Genomic DNA, 18,003 nt, shown 5'->3' with positions numbered 1-18,003 from the left:
ATTTGGCAAAGAGTCAGTCCTCAGTTCAGACTCGTGCCTTTTGCTTAAATGGTGTCAATCTGTTCGGTAGTTCCTGAGAAAATCAAAATCACATATATATCTGGGCAGAGACTAACCACACATCTCATCGTGAGATCTGATTGGCTGTCAGTACTTCATCCAAGAAGTGTTGGCAGCCATCTTGGGACCAATATACATGATAGCACCTCATTAAAAAGCATTGCAGTTAATAGAAGGTTTTAAGACTTTAGTTACATTATAGATCATTTGCTGATGGTATCATACTCATTTTAGGAATTCTGGTGTGTTCTAAGATGATTTTACCATGTGAAAAAGCCTTCTGCTGGGATATCATGAATCATGTTTGAGAGAAAAATATGTTCTCATGCTTTTCCACAGAGGTTGATCTATAAGCTAACCTGAGAGCATATTTTCCGTAAATTCACATTATCTTTCTCAGTCATGTGAGAATGAAGTCTGACATTCTCAGTAAAACATGTACATCCAACAAGGGCAGAGACTGTCAGTTGATTGTGCTCCAGAGTGTTCTAAAGAACAACTAGAGCGCTATCAGTCCTACTTATGACAAACGTGTGGCACACCTAAAGCCATCTTGATTGGAATAAAGTGGTAACTCTTAAAACATTTAATTTAAAAAGGAACAAAGTGAGGGGGTTCATTTTGCCATAGCAAGTATGATTAGTGCTGCAGAAAGAAAAATTAGGGCACATTTTGAGTGACTTCTCAAATCCTCTTCTATTTCATTAAAGAATTCTGACATGCAGACTGAAACATGCACTTTTAATACTAGCAGCAGACTTCCGTGGTGAGCAGTAGCTTTACTACAGTGATCTAATGAGCAACTAGAGTGCTAACATTCAGAATGTATGGCAAATGTGTGACATATCAGCATTTCCTACTGAGGATACTGCAGTAAATTAGGAATTTAGGAAACTTCATAACAAATAAATCTCCCAAGATGGCCACCAGAGACAAAAGTGCCCAAATGCAGCACAAATATCACCCGGATGTAGCCCACATGTAGCCCAATGACAGAAGTGTGCAGTTTTATGTAGTGCAGACTTGTCAAGTATTGGAGTGCTTTACATGAGCATTGGTTACATCACACAAGATCAAATTCATTTTGCTTGTAGACATGGGGAGATTAAGTGATTTGACCAGAATCACAGAATGTTGAGCTGAAGCAGAAACTCTAACCTGGTTCCCCAGTTGCAAAGTCTGCAGCTCTGGAAGTAACACCACATCCTCTACCCTAGGTGCAACATTTAATCAAGTGGTCAACTGGATAAAAAAACATAAAGATAACAAATAATTTAAAAGTGCTTTGTCGCTATTTGAAAACTCATTTTAGTCCTCATTTTAGTTTTTTAGAGCACTAACCATAATTTTGATGCAAATAAGACCCTCTCATATATGTAATTTCTAAAGGAAATGCTCTAGGTATTACAGTTTTGATCAAGATGATGTCAGGCGTTCCACACTTTTGTAATAAATATAGAATGTTAGCAATCTAGTTGTTCATTAGGATACTGTTGAGAGGCAGAGGCCGGGAGCACGGACTCTGAAAATTGATGGCAGGTAGGAGGGTGCAGAGGCAACAATTTGACCGCACTGGGAAGGCAGAAAGGGCAGTGGAAGCACAACAGACTATGGAGGGCAGTGGAAAGGGGAGCAGGGGCAACAAACCAACAATACAGGACTGGCAAGAGAGGCAGTGGCAATATAATAGACCATTGTGGGCAGAAGGAAGAGGCAGTTGTAGTACAACCATACATGCCAACAGACCCGATTCAGCCAGGAAACGTCCAATGTTTTTAAGCTCAAATGGGCTTTATTTGATCTGTCTCCTGTCTACAATCTTTTTCAAAATCTCCCTCTTACCAAGTTCAAAATGTTCGCAAGTATGGTACATTGGATCATGGGAGGCAGGAGGAATTGGGGTAGGGACATTGACTCGGATAACAGAGGACAGGAGGGACATGGAGAGGTGCACCAAACTGACCCTACAGGGCAGGCATGAGGGTTTGCAGCAGCACAATACACCACACAGGTCATGCAGGGCGGGAGGGCAGCACAACAATCCATAGAAAGCAATAGGGAGGGGACAGGACCATGCACATGGACAACAGAGAACAGAGGGGAAAGAGGCAATGGTAGCTAGCTGACCATAATGGACAGACAGGAGAGAAAGCTGCAGCATAACAGACTATAAAGGATAGGAGGGACGGATCAGGGGCATTACAATGGAACAGACAAGCCAGGAGGGAGGGAATAGGGGTCTGCACATGGAAACAGAGGGCTGGGGGCAAGGGGGCAGGGCAGGAGCAGCAAAATGACCATGGAGGTCAGGCAGGATGGGCACTCGAAACTAGACACACCATGCAGAGCAACAGTGAGACTATGATGGCATACACACAGATCATGAAAGGAAGGTGGGAGGGGGTCAGGGGCAGATAGCTGACCACACAGGGAAGGTGGGAGGGGCCGTGGCAGCACAGAAGACCATGCATGGCAAGAGGGAGGGTTAGTGGCAGCACAACAACTGTGATGGGCAAGAAGGAGGGTGCAAGGGCATGCACAAAGGATCATGGAGGATAGAAGGGAGGGTCAGGACCTGGGCACAGACAAGAGAGTTCAGGGGAAGGGGCCTCACAACAGACCGCGCGGGGCAGGCAGGAGGAGCAGTTGCAGCACAACAGAGCAGGGAGGGCAGAAGGGTGTGGCAGTAAAATGGACCATGGAGGATAGGAGGAAGGGGATAGGGGCATGGCATGTGGACAGGCAGGGTGGAGGTCTCAGGGATAGGTTACAGTCATCTGACAATGCTAGGCAGGTGGGAGGGGAGTAGCTGCTCAACAGAACTCTCAGAGTAGATAGGAGTGGCAGGTCCATGGAACATGGTGGGCAAAAAGGATGGAGCAGGGGCATGCACAAAGACATCGGAGGGCAGGGGGAAGGAGAATAGGGGCAGCAAGCTAAGCACAGAAGCTAAGCAGGAGGTCAATGATGGGGCATAGAATTGGGCAATGGAGGGCAGGAGGAGTGGATTGGTACATCATGCTAAATGGAGGGCAGTGGCAGCACATCAGACCATGCATGGCAGGAGGGAGGAGGCTAGTCCATGGATTCAGACAACAGAGGATAGGGAGGAGATGGATGGGGCAGCAAGCTAACTGTTCAGAGAAGGTGGGTATTAGGAACTTTATTGTGTTTAAAATGTTTGTCTGTGCGAACTACTTAAAATATGCAGCATAATCTCACTTTAATTCAGGAAGAAGATGACGTTTGTGACTGTCACTCCAGGCTCACTTGGAAGAAACACCCCCTGACCCTTCACCCCCCATCGCAAAATGTAATGCCCGTGAAAAGGGTGGGTGAACGCAGTGTTATATAGAACATAGTCCTGAGAGCACGATTGAAAATGAAAACTAGATATAGTGTATGTTATAAACTATGCACCAAAAAGTGTGATATAAGATGAACCAGGGCGTGACATATAATATGCAATACATTGTGCGCAATGACAAATTCATTGGAGAGCGCGAGATAGCACAAGCACTAGCGCGTGCTATGCGATATGCGCCTTGGAGTGTAATATGCACAGGGCAGTGTTGTGTAACCTAACTAGTCTCTAAAGTTGTAATATAAAATATGTGCTGGGGAGTGTAACGTTGCATATGCACTGTGACAAAGATATGGATCCCAGATTGTAATTTGTATAGCATAGCGCTGTGCGTTATAACATAGGCATCGAAGAAGGCACGTTAGATGGGGCAATATAACCCATGCGAAGGCAAGTGTGGCATGACATATTCACGGAGTGGTGTTACAGTGCACATGAGCTAGCGAGTGTCATAACATACGCACCAGCTGGTGGAATACAACACAGAGGTGTGTGGCACTCGGCGGGCACTGGTGGGTGTAACACAGCATTGGGCTCAGCTAGGAGCACGCTGTGACTCTCAAGTGAGGTTCGTCTCCTTTCCAGAGAGTAAAATAAAAAGTATTACACATCCGGCAGTGGATGTGTGTTTTATTAACCGTGAGGGGGGTTTCTTGAATAGTTTTTGTCGAATTTTTGTCGAATCCCCTTTGAATGGCTTGGTGTGCGTGTGTATTAAATGTGCCCATCAATAGCTACCCATGTTTGTATAAATAAACGACAAGGGTGTCTACTTGGAGAGTACCCACTGGCGGGGGCGCCGGGATTAGGCACGGTAGGGCGTCAGACACGTCAGAGCTTCACTAGCGGTGTGAATACATTCCACGTGGATTCATTGTATGCATAGTCGCCTTTTAATTAATATCACGCAAATCGTCATGGTGATAGGTACATACGATTTGTCCGGCATGTCCTAGGTGTTTCTATAAATATAAAAAAAATAATGAAAAATAAAGGCCGGCCCCGGGGGATGGGGTCCCCAGGGCCATAAGTGGCATGAGGAGGAGGGCAACACAGCCCCCCTCCTAAAGAATAAAATAAAATAAAAAAGGCCATGCCCCGGGGGTTGGGCTCCCAGGGACCGATTAAGGCCTTGGGAGGGGGGCCACACGGCCCCCTTTACAAAATGTTTTTTTCCCCCAAAAAAATTAGGGGGCAGGCCCTGGGGGATGGGGTTCACAGAGCCAATAAATTAAAAAAAGAAGGGGGGCCACCAGCACTCTGCAAACTCGCCCCCTGGCCAGTTGTAAGTTGGGGAATTAATTCCCCTTCAAAACTGAGGGTCCCTGAGGGCCAACTAGCCCAACAGGTATCTCCAGTATGCGCCAGAGAGCTGTGGCGCTTACTGGAGGTACCTAGTGGTCTAGTTGAACCCTAGGGACCCTCAGGATTCAACTTAAAAAACAGCCACAGGGCGTGTTTACACAGTGGGGAAGGGAGGGGACGGGGCCTGAGGTGACGTGTGCAAACACACCCTGTGGCGTGTTTTAAGTTGGGGAAATAACTCCCTTTCAATCCTGAGGGACCCTGGTCGCCAACTAGCCCACCAGGTGCTTCCAGTAAGCCCCACTGCTCTGCGTTGCAGAGTGGTGGTGCAGGCCGTGCCCCTTTTTACACCTCTCTGCAATGGCGCTTACAGTACGTACCTAGTGGGCTATTTTGCCCCTAGGGACCCTCAGGATTCAAGGGGACTTAATCTCCCAACTTAAAACGGCCACAGGACGTGTTTACACAGTGGGGCAGGGAGGGGACGGGGCCTGAGGTGACGTGTGCAAAAACGCCCATGGCGCGTTTTAAGTTGGGGAAATAATTCCCCTTCAATCCTGAGGGCCCCTGGGTGCTAACTAGCCCACCAGGTGCTTCCAGTAAGTTCGACTGAGCTGCGTTGCAGAGAGGTGGTCCTGGCCATGCCACTTTTTACACCTCTCTGCAACGCAGCTCTGTGGCACTTACTGGAGGTACCTAGTGGGCTAGTTGGACCCTAGGGACCCTCAGGATTCAAATGAACTTAATCTCCCAACTAAAAACGGCCACAGGGCGCGTTTACACAGTGGTGAAGGGAGGGGACGGGGCCTGAGTTAACATGTGCAAACGCCCTGCAGCGCGTTTTAAGTTGGGGAAATAATTCACCTTCAATCCTGAGTGACCCTGGGGGCCAACTAGCCCACCAGGTGCTTCCAGGAAGCGCCACTGCGCTGCGTTGCAGAGAGGTGGTCTAGGCCGTGCCCCTTTTTACATCTCTCTGCAACGCAGCTTTATGGCGCTTACTGGAGGTAACTAGTGGTCTAGTTGGACCCTAGGGACCCTCTGGGTTCAAGGGGACTTAATCTCCCAACTTAAAACGGCCACAGGGTGTGTTTACACAGTGGGGAAAGGAGGGGACGGGGCCTGAGGTGACGTGTGCAAACACGTCCTGTGCACGTTTTAAGAGGTAGTTTTAATCCTCCTGCCCTATTATATACTAGGGGCTTACAGAAGAGGTCATGCTAATCACAGGGGGACCCCAACGCATAGTGTTCCCTAGTGTATGTAGGTGTTTTCACTGTATTCTGAGTGTCTTTTAACATAGCACTGGCTCTAGGAGTGGTTAGTCAGACTCAGTTACCACCAGTATCCGTCTGAAAAAGTTTAGGTTACAGGATGGTTTTGCAACAAGGCTTCTTTCTGCTCTTCTGTTTGTTCTTTCTGCACGTTATCCTTCTTCCTGCACTTTTCTTCGTCTTTGAGGACTTCTGTTGCTTCTTTCTGCATTTCTTTTTTTAATTTCTGTGCGTTCTTTCTTCTTTCTTCACAAAGCCTATCTCTGTAGGCTTAGTTAGAAATTAGCATTTAAAAAACCTTTGAAATTCACTGAAAAAAACATAGGTTTCAGGCACATTATAGTTAGGAATTAGCATTTAAAAAACCTTAAAAATTCACTGAAAAAAACATAGGTTGCAGGGGCGTTATAGTTAGCTGGACTTTTCACTCGTACAAAACCATTGAAATTCCCCCGTTATAGTTAGTTCAGCTAACTATAACTCGCGTGCCCACAATGCACTGCTGATGACGTCATATATTACATCACTCATGACATGGTCAGTGACATCACTCATGACATCACTGATGACATCTCAAATGACATCACTGATGACATCACTGATGACATCATCCTTGTGATAGAGTGGCAGACCTCCTCTCACCCTAATATAACCTTTGATACACACATTCAAAAATAGAAACTAACATTTTCAAAACAATGGACATACCGATACCAGTTACAACAACCTATTCAGTAATTCTAAGATCCACATACACATCCACTCATTCACCAACAGTCCTATACAGTCACTCATACATGTACTCACTCATCATATGTACTCATACACCTATACATCCACAACGTCCCTCATCCATAGAGTTACTCACACACATAGTCACTCATGCTAATAAGGAATCAAACATCCATTTACTTGCATATTTAGTTATACACACACCACCACACTTACTTCTACAGAAACTTACACATACTTAGTCTTTTAAACAATCACTTATAGAAACACATACTTATTCATGCAGGAACTCTTCCAATCTCTCACTCTCACATATACTCACGTATATACACCAATAGTCACATATACTAGTTTAAAACATATGTAGTTACTCATAAAGACACTATTGAGACAGTCATTCACTCACTATTACACCCATGCACACACTCATCCACCCATACAGTCCTGCACACATGCTGTCTTCAACACATACAAACAGTGAGTCACTCATTCGTGCACCTATGCACTACGTAATACCCCCACCGAACCATACAGACACTCATACTGATACTCAAAAACCAACTAATAACCTATATAGACACTCATGTAGCTACTCACCAACCCATGCAGCCACTTATACACAAAGTGAGAGACTGATACAGATATTTACATATTTAAACATTACTCACTAAGCCATGTATTCACTAGGATACACTTAATCAGTCAGTTATACAATCAATTTTTCAAAAATAAATCATCCATTTAGGCACTTATATACCCATTTATTCTTCCATCGACCTTGAGATATACATATATAAAACATATTTAATTTTCAGAAAAACACACATGCACTGGATGATGTCATCAGTGATGTCATCAGTGATGTCATTTGAGATGTCATCAGTGATGTCATCAGTGATGTCACTGACCATGTCATGAGTGATGTAATATGTGACATCATCAGCAGTGCGCTGCGGGGACGCGAGTTATAGTTAGCTGAACTAACTATAACAGGGGAATTTCAATGGTTTTGTACGAGTGAAAAGTCCAGCTAACTATAACGCCCCTGAAACCTATGGTTTTTTCAGTGAATATATATATATATAGTTTTATTTCCTACTGGCAATCGCCAGCAGGTAGTTATAGTTAGGACCTAGTTTCCATAGGAAGAGCGTTGTTTGATGAATCCTCATAAAAAATGTCAAAACTAATACACCTGTCACTTCAGCTGCTGTTTTGAAAGTTTCAGGGTGATCCATCAAGCGGGGCTGAGAAAAGGAGGGTGTCCCAAAACAGGTTTTTCCTATGTTAATTTCCATAGGAAACTTTAGACATGGCTACAGCCCAAACTGCGGAACTGAATTACACGAAATTTGACAAAAACGTAGCTCTTGGTCCAGAAAGCACTCTTCTTGTAAAATTATGTAAATCCGTTCAGTAGTTCCAGAGAATTGTTAAAAAGAATTCAGATATACAACTGTAGCCACGGTGAATCATGCCAGAGATCTGATTGGCTGCCAACACTTCAAACCAGGAAGTGTTGGCAGCCATCTTATGACTCGACTGAATCGAGTCACAAGAAAAATGATTGAAAGAAAAGAAAAGGGGCAGGGTAGAAACACCCTGATCCCCTAGGCCTCAAGGAGGTATATATAGGGTCCTCACCCACAGACATCAACTGTGGCTTGCTTCATCATATATATATATATATATATATATATAGTGAAACACATATCCGAGAAATGTGGAGTGGGCACTAATTTACCTGGGTGTTATCCGCACACTCGCTTGTGAAATTCGAGCAGTGTACATGCACCACAATACAGTAGGTGATGTAGAGGACCCATTGGGTGTACCCTCCCTTTTTGTAGTTTAGAATTGAGAGTTTTGGGAAGCTGAGGGCCCTCCCGGATAGTAATGGCCTTCTCACTCCTCTGAAGTTTTTGATGGTGTGTGAGGGGAGTCAATGCAACAGCTAGCGGTGATGCTGCAGAGCCAAAGTCGTGGACCTTCTTTGCATCCACCAGGGCGAGCTTGCTCTGTCCCCAAACGCTTCAGCATCTGCCTGTTAGAGGACAAAGAACATCATTAATTACACAACTTTCCTCCAAAGGCTGCAAGTTGTCCTGGGGTTGCAAGTGCAGCATCAGAACTGCATGTGTCAGCAGCTGAGATGTTGTACACTTTGTGGCACTGTGAGCTGTAATTATGAGTAGCTCTGAACCCATATTTGTGGTCTTGGGCCCTGAATAACCTGACTGCATCTGACAAATCCTGTGCCTGCCCCAAACCGGTGTAGTTTGATGCTCCTCAAATCTTAGATGTGATTTCAGTTCATGTTACATTTGTTGTGCAATTGCTTAAAATTGCTGTGTTCCAAGGATCCTATTTTAGGGGACCAGCGAACAGTTTTACTCCCCTGCTCCAAGGTCTTCAGTGTGTGCTGATCTTCCTTGGTAACCTTATTTATGGGCTAGGGTTAGATAGTGGCCTCTTTTTAAATAGTGGGTCTTGGGTTTAATTAAACTCTTTAGGTGTGATTTGATCCCTCTTATAAACGCTAACACCTTGGCTGGACTGTTATAATTGTTGATCACTTTTTCTTTCTTATGAGTTCTAAATGACTATCCCATATCTCCCAGCGTATGCCTTGAGGCACTCTGCCACATTGAAGGTAAAGAGCTAAAATAGTTGTACTTAGCATTCGTTTATTGTGAGGAAAGTGAATTACTATAATGGTGTGGTGTGCGACCACACTGTGCAATAAAGTCACAATTCTGTAGGAGGTCCAGTCAGGTTTGTTTGTAAAACCTTAGCTCAGTCCTGGTTATCTTTAGCTCAGAGCAGTCAGTCTTCAGAAAAGGAACATGTATAAGCATTAAGAAGTACCAAAAGACTTGAATAAGAAATAAACATAATGTAATGAAAATCAGACTTAAATATTAAAATTAGGTTGCATGTTTAGCATTAAATAGACACCAAAAATCCACTGAAGGGTTTCAGAGATATGCATTTTTAAAGTAACAATAAATAACAATTTTTCCCATATTGAAATAAAACATTGTAATCTACAGTCACTTGTTGTTTAAGGTTAGCTACAAACAGTAACTTGAGAGTCACTTTAGGGACACTCTTGTGGAAACCATATTCAGGAGAGAGCCAGTCCCAGTGACCAACAAGAAACAACAGCACAGTTACCTGGGAAAGCAGTCTCCAGGGTCTTTGGAGTGGTACTGATGCAAAGGATACAGGATGCTAAAGATTTTCAAGGATGTGAAGGATACTGAGACGGTGTTGGGGGTCTTACTGTGGCCACCCCTTGGTCTTTGAACACAGTTGGGTGACTTTGGCCTCAGAGATCTATGCCTATTGAAGTCCAGGTAAGGTGCAGCCACAAAACAGTTGCCACTGGTATACTGGTCTCTGGTTACTGTAAAACCAGTGGTTCCCATTAGTTACAGTATTTTCCATGCTGGGTGACCAAACTACACTTTCTCCAGGTCCAGCAGACTTGGGTGCACCATGTCTCCCAAGCTGCACCTCGGGTCCAGTGGTGATCAGGCATTATTTTTTGCTAGGCTCTCAAAGGTGCAGGCTTGTCAGCTTACATGGCCCTGTGGCTGTGACAGGGAGTCAGCAAACTTGACACTTTGAGTCACCTTTTGTGTCTGGGCCCAATGATGGCTTTTCCTCTAGCGGGACACCACAGGTGCAGTCCTGTCTTTGCTAGCCCCAAAAGAAGCAGTTGCAATCCAGTCATTCATACTGCCTCTTTTTGCTGGGTCCTGGGAACAGCCGGGCAGTCCTTCTTTGGTCCTGTCTCCAATGCATATTTAATCTGATGTTTGGGTGCCAGTCATGTGACTTGTATGACTGTTTCTCCATAGGTATGTGGTGAATACTGGCCTATAGGCTACCAGGTCATCCGCACCTAGTGACAGCTTCCTGGAAAGTGTGACATCTAACTAGCACAGAATGCTACTTTCTGCCCATAATGGCAGAACCCTTCTCTTTGTGTGTGGAGCTCACTAACCCATTCCAGAAAAGTGGGTACCTGGGGGCTACATGCCACCAGAAAAAATGGTTTGACAATGGTTTCTCTTTCACTGTTCAGATGCCAGCCTGTCTGCTAAAAAAAAGAGCTGCCTCTCTCATGTGTGACAACCATGTGCCCTTCAAACGTGTCTTCCCCTTTGAAGCTCCCCTTTTGGACTCACAGATTGTTTTGCCATACTGCAAGGAGGAGGCCACACTTCTTTCAATGGTAGGCTCGTTCTGTTCCTTGCTGAGAGTCATTCACACCTCCCTCCAGCAGGGCAGAAGGCTATCTCAAGGACAACAGCTTGTGTGCCACAGTAAACAGTCACCCAAAACTTTGGGAAGCAAAGTGTCAACTTTCTAAAGTTTACATTTGTATAAAGTTACATTAAATTCGACTTGAACAACAAGTCGGGCTTAATGCAGCAATTCTTTTGATACCTTGAAGTACCATATTTAGCAGTCCTATTCAGAGGTAAGAATTGCTGAGTTGTGCAAGTGTCATTTTGTACTTGCTGTCTTGCACTCTTTTGGTTTGAAACCACGTGATGACCTTTGACTACCATCAATTTAATTGACTTTTATTTTACCCTAGCCTGTATGTAAGTCCTGCATATGTCTTGTTTCCCTTGAAGATTTTTCTCATGTAATCTCGTAGTTTTAGCAAAGTGGGAGCTGTTACAGAGTAGAGCAGCTTGCCAAGAACAAAACGTATGGGATGTGCATTTGAAAGCATGAGAGAGAGGGAGGTGTGGAATGTACTTCTTGGTCTCGAAGTGCAGTGTTATGAGCAGTGGTTCTCAAATGTGCATTATGTTGTACGTTGAGAGATGAAGTGTGCGGTGCTACAGGCAGTGGTGCACAAATGTGCATTGTGTTGTACATTGGGAATAATTATGAATTTCTTACTATTGACTTTGACATGCCCTCATCTCATCTTGAATTCTGACTCTGCCTTGCTATCGGTTTTTGTGCTCACTGGTAGGCCCCCAGAGTGCTTAAGTTGTTTGGGTTATTCACGTTCAAGGTTGCTTTTTTTAGATAGGAGATAGTTGAATGTACCCTCAGAGACTTTCGTGAGCTTCGTAAAGATAAAGGCTGAACCATGTGAGAATGTAGAGGGAACGTGGGAACTCCTTTTGCCTTGGGAATACTTGCATGGAAAGTGGCCAATTCCAGTAAGGTACCTTGGCATGGAAGAAAGGCCTCTCGAACCTTCTAGTCTGTTTTGAGACTATAAAACTGAGGGTTGTTGACTTAGAAACCGGGATTCTTTGAGCCAGAACAGTGGACACATCGTCAGTGCAGGCATCTGGTTGCTGAGTCTCCTGACTTCGGCTGTGAGTCCCCTAGTCTGGAGTGTTTCAGGATGAAGATTGCACCAGGTAAAGTGTTTGATTTTTAATTGTTGCCATTGTGATACCTGGCTGTTTGCGTACATATTCAGTTTTCAGTGGCTATAACAGTCCTTGTGATGCGTAACTGACAGTGTGCACCTTCAGTTACCAGTGGCTATAATCATATGAGGTGTTTCCTTTGGGTATTGACTTTGTGATGTGTGAGTAAATCTGAGTGCACATCCAAAGTAATCATCTGATGTATTTAGTGTATATATATCTCTCAGATTTTTTGCAGGATGTCCAGTATTATCTGCTGCTCGTGTTTATTATTATCTATGCATTTAACTGTTGCATTTGCCAAATGTGCTTCATTTTATAACGTGAAATCCCTCTCCAGGGGGTATGGTGTTGTGTCTGTTGCTTCATCGTGTTTGAGCCACCATGTGGTATTCTGGAATATGTCTCATTACAACAAATGCGTTTTTCACACAATCCATTATAACGCGGTCGTTACAACGACCGCATCGTTTTAATGGGAACCATTAAATCGCAAGTCGTTACAACGACTTGCTGTAGGGGGCGTGCTGGACTAATATATATAGTATTATTTACTATTCATCATCCAGTTGATGCAACAGCAGGGAAGGTGTTGAATTACAAATTCAACACCAGTGCACCCCCTTCAGCAAGTCGTTGAAACGACTTGCGGTGTAATGGTCCACGTTGTAACAACACGATCGTTGTAATAACCGCTTTGTAATGGAATGCGCTGTAGCGCATTCGGTGTAAAGGCTGTTTCCCGGTATTCTGTATTATCTGACTAAGGGCGAAGCAAGACACTTGCCAACGAGGATACAAGCCTTTCCACAGTACAAATGACAATGTAGGGTGTTTACTGTCACATCATGCGAAGTTAGTAAAACACATGTACATATTTGTAATATAATGAACCTTTATTTTAGGGCTCAGTTGGCCTGTCTTAGGGGTGACTTATGAGTATTAAAAAGGAATAGTTAAATGTTGCCTTTTCTTTAAATAGCAAAGTTGAGTTGGCTGTTTAAAAACTGCTCTGCCAGCTGGCGGTGGTAGGCTGGGAGTCATGCTTTGCTTTGTCACACCCATGGCACAATAAGTACTGCAGTCCATGAGGGATATTTTAACTAACAGACCATGGGTTGCGCTGGGTAACCCTGGTACCATATACTATGACCTATAAGTAAGTTAACTAATCCCAATTGTGGAATAGAAAATTAGACATATGCCTTTTTAAAAGTCAGGCATTGGCCCTGAGGTCTGTTTAGCAGGTCTCAATGCACCCCCAGAGCCAAAAGACAGCAGCATCAGTCAAAAAACTGGGAGGTGGGGTGAACATGCAAAAATAGGCATTTCCTTACAGTTATCAGTCCAACAGTTGGATAGAACTGGGAAAATAAAGATAAATTAGTACAATTGTCAGAATTGGGGCCCGTAACTTCAGTTTGCCATGGGGCCCAATAACTATTTCTGACAGCAAGGAGTCCTATATTCAATCTTGGTAGCTTACAACAACTGACAAGCTTCTCTCAGAGAATGTGAATATATAGCACAAACCGAGCGAAAGACAAAAGAGCTTGGTATAGGACTATTGCCGCAAGTTAAGATCCAAAACCACTCAAAGTGTGGAACACTGGGGGTATGTATTTGTCAGTGGTAAGAAAACTTATAAGGTGTCAAGATATTGAGTGTAATATTTAGCAGCACCACTATTTTCATCAACATCAAGAAATAAAAGAGATTAAGGCCCGGATGTCGGGCGAAAATCCTCCAGAAAATAAAAGGAACACTAAAGCCAAGCACCAACAGAAACATCTCATTGTCAAAAAAAGTGAAACATTAAAGCATGTAAGTATAATTTTGTATATAAATTCTGTATTACAATAAAAACAATTACAATATGTTTTTAATTTTGTTATATAAATTTCTCATAGCAGTTGAAACATCAGAATGACTGAAGTTCCAAAATTAATTACTTCCCAGAAAGGCAAACTTTTACTATGCTATATGGGATATGTCTACACACAATAAAAACAGACAGGCGACAAAATTAATTGGAAATGCATCAAATATTATTCAAATGCAGGTTATGGGAGGGCTACAAAAAAAGAAACTACTGTATTATATGTTAAGGAACATAGCCACCCCCTAACATAGCTGAAATAGAAGTGAGTGATGCTTTAGAGACTCTGAAAGAAGCTAGCGCTAGCTCTCAAAAACCCACAACTGAAATACATACTCCCCGAGTTCCAGAACATGTAACTGGCCAATTACCCTCCGTCTCAACGTTAAAAAGGCTATTAGCTAGCACAACCCCACCTCCCCCCAAAACTTTCCGGGAAGTCCAAATACCACCTAAACACACTGCAACTCATAATGAAGAACAATAAATCTAATGAAAAAAAGGATTATCATATTTGCAACTCCCACAAACTTACTTAAACTGCAAAATTATGAGACATGGATGATGGTTGGAACATTTAAAATATGTCCCAAATCATTTTACCAATTATACACAATTCATGGACAGTACCACAATAGCAACATGCCCTTTATATATGCCCTGTTACCAAACAAACAAACAAACCACTACCTATCTAGAACTCTTAACAAAAGTAAAGCAGAAAACTAACAATTACAACCCTCAAAAATTATCATAGACTTTGAACAGTCAATGATACAAGCCATCCTGAAACACTACCCTCACACAGCAATACAAGGTTGCTGTTACCACTGTAATCAATGCATTTGGAGGCACCTTAAAAAATCTATGCCTGACCGGCGGTGGCGATCCGCCCGCCAAAACACCCTGCCGGATGGCCATTTACCCCCGCAACAGAAGCATAGCGGGGGTACCGCGGCAGACGTAAAGATCATCCGCCACTTTTTGGGCAACAGGCAATCGTCACGATTGCCTGTCGGGTGGTAAAGGCCCATAAAATGGTGGCGGTGCCTGCAAGGTTCCGCCATCCACATTATGATGTGTGCGGTGTGCATGCATTTCCATGGCGGAGACTCTGCCATGGAAAGGCATGCAGAGTTTACTTTGGGGGCCCGTTGCGGCTCCCCAGGGTGGTGGGAGGGGTGGGGGCTTCACATTGGAATTCACAAGGTGGCAGGCACCATGCGGTGCCTGTCACGTTGTGCATGCCAATGCACAGCATGCATGTTTTACATTGCGGCGGGTGCTGCTTACAGTACCGCCCGCCGCAATGTAAAACATGCGGGATGCGACCGCCAGGGTGGCGGTCGCATCCTAATGGGCCTGGAGAGACCGTCGCACCTCTGGCGGTTGGTCCAGTTTATCGTTACAGTCCGCCCGCCATCGTAATGGGCTCCTTAGTGTAGAATATGCAACTAATAGCAATTTTCCATATGAAAAAAAGAAGTTAATTGCACTAACTTACGTCCCAATAACTGCTGTAGCAGAACACTGCAATTTAATAATAGAACACCCCTACTACCAAACAAATGAACATAAACTTAGTCCCCTACTGAATTATTTCGAGGATACCTGGGTGGGAAAGCTACACAGATCTGGACACAGAAGGCAGCCCAAATTCCAAATTCCATGGTGGAATGTATATAACAGTACTCTAAACAAAGAAGCAAAAACTAATAGCGCTGTGGAAGGATGGCATAATTCTTTCCAAGCCACAACAGGCAGGACCCAACCAACCCTACATAAAGTATTAGAATTAATACAAAAAGAACAAAGCAGCCAACAACTAAGGGCGCTATTAGGATGGTAGTCGGATGGGTGCCACAGGGCCGGCGGTGGCAACCGCTGGTCCAGCAGAGGTCATCCACCCGCGATCGCAACCCAGAAAACTGCCGGTCCCATTAGCATGGCGGAGACGACCGCGGCGGTGAGATTTTCCGCCTGCCTATTTTCCGCCAGTAGCCGTTTTCACGCTTGCTTGGCGGGCGGAGCTGGACAGCTAAAATTGGGCCGGTGCAGGGTCAGGCTCCACTGGCATGATTATGATGTCAGCGGTAGCGAGCCTTTCCGCGGCGGTAGAACCGCCAAGGAAAGGCATGCAGAGAATGTCTCCAGGGGCCCATTGCGGTCCCCCCCTTGGGGGGGTTTGGGTGTAGTGGGGGAGTATCATCTCCCTGTGCAGTGCCTGCCACACAGTGCAGGGATATGCTGGACATGCCTTTTTGGACATCGCGGCGGTGCTGCTGGCAGCAGCAACCGCCACAATGTTAAATGCCGCAATCGTACCGCCGCGGTCTGATTTCGACTGCGGATCATACTAATTTGACCTGCGGTTATGCCGCGGTCCTAGCGGGCGGTGTTTTCCCACTACCATGGCGGTCGGAGTGATTTTCTGACTGCCATCCTTATAGACCCCTAAGACTTGAACAGTCTGTAACATAGCTAGGTCCAAAATTAACTAAACAGACTAAAACAATGTTCGAGCATTTACAAGACAAAGTACGACTCTACCAAAACACAAAAGGAATTGAATATTTGGAAAAAATAGCAACACCCCTGCTTTAAAACATTAATATGTAAATCTAGAAAAATCGTAATTGTAAACTGAGTTCATAACTAAATATTTCTTTTCAAACATCTAAAATCTATATATTATGTCATTAATTTAAACTTTTAAAAAAATCATTTGACATAATAAATATGTTTTATATCTTAAAAAATATAAATTATTATTATTATTATTATTATTATTATTATTATTATTATTATTATTATTATGTAAAATAATTATCAGTTTACTAGAAACTAATACACATTTCCTTAAAAACAAAAAGAACATCCTTCTACCAACAGCAACTTCGAAACGTCGAATACCTGTGGAAAAAACAACACAGTCCCTCCCGCACAAATATACAGTAAAATCATTCATAAACACTCTGATAACACCGTACTCTAAGTATAATTAAACATATATCACAAACTCCTACACCGACCTATCAACGCACTAACCGCATTTTGCATATGCTAAACTACAAACTAAACCTCACAACAAACATAAAATCCAAATATTACATACACTATAAACTACCTAACAATAAAGCCTAAAATCAATTAAATGAAACCTACCGTAACGGATGAGATGCAGCTTCCAGCCGTAAGGTTCTCCCCTCAGAAATGACTTAAAACAACACAGATAGCCTAGAAAATAAAACTTAGTTTAAAAAATGGTGGCCTAAATGAAATACTTTTCTACATTAAACTCAAAGTACATTAGACATGTTATACAAAAAAAAACTTGCAAAAAGACTTATTAATATTAGTTATGTGAAAAATGTTATTTCTTTTCTATTTAAAATTGTTAAAGTCTAATAGTAAATATTAGAAGAAAAATATTTATTATTATACATTAAAATATTTTTTGTTAACTTATCATTGTAAGAAAAAAAATTGTACTGCTTGCTAAAAATGTGAAAAACTGTATTAATGTTAAAAAATATTTAATAGATTTATAATATTTTTTATAGATACAAATAAAATATTATTATACAAATTATAATATTATTTATTATTAATTCTGAAAATAATATACAAAAGTTATAAAATTGGGAAAAAAAATACAATTTGTACATTATGAATAATGTACAAAATATGTAATTATGTAATGCATATTTATAATATATATAAATAATGTACACCTGTTACCAAAAAATAACAATATTTTAAAACAAGTGGATAACTGCATCTTTTATTTGTAAAAAATGTACATATTTTCACCAATTTTCACCAACTTCTCCATTATATAAAACATAAAAATGTTTCATACTGACTATACTTAAAAGTGATATATGTATGTTTAAATATGTACTAAATATGTAATGTATCCCCAAAAAAATATGTTTTATTATTTCTGATAATAACAATATATATCAAACATTA

Source organism: Triturus cristatus, chromosome 5_1 (assembly GCF_964204655.1).
Source record: "Triturus cristatus chromosome 5_1, aTriCri1.1, whole genome shotgun sequence".
NCBI lineage: Eukaryota > Metazoa > Chordata > Amphibia > Caudata > Salamandridae > Triturus > Triturus cristatus.
Note: the sequence above shows the minus strand (reverse complement) of the source record.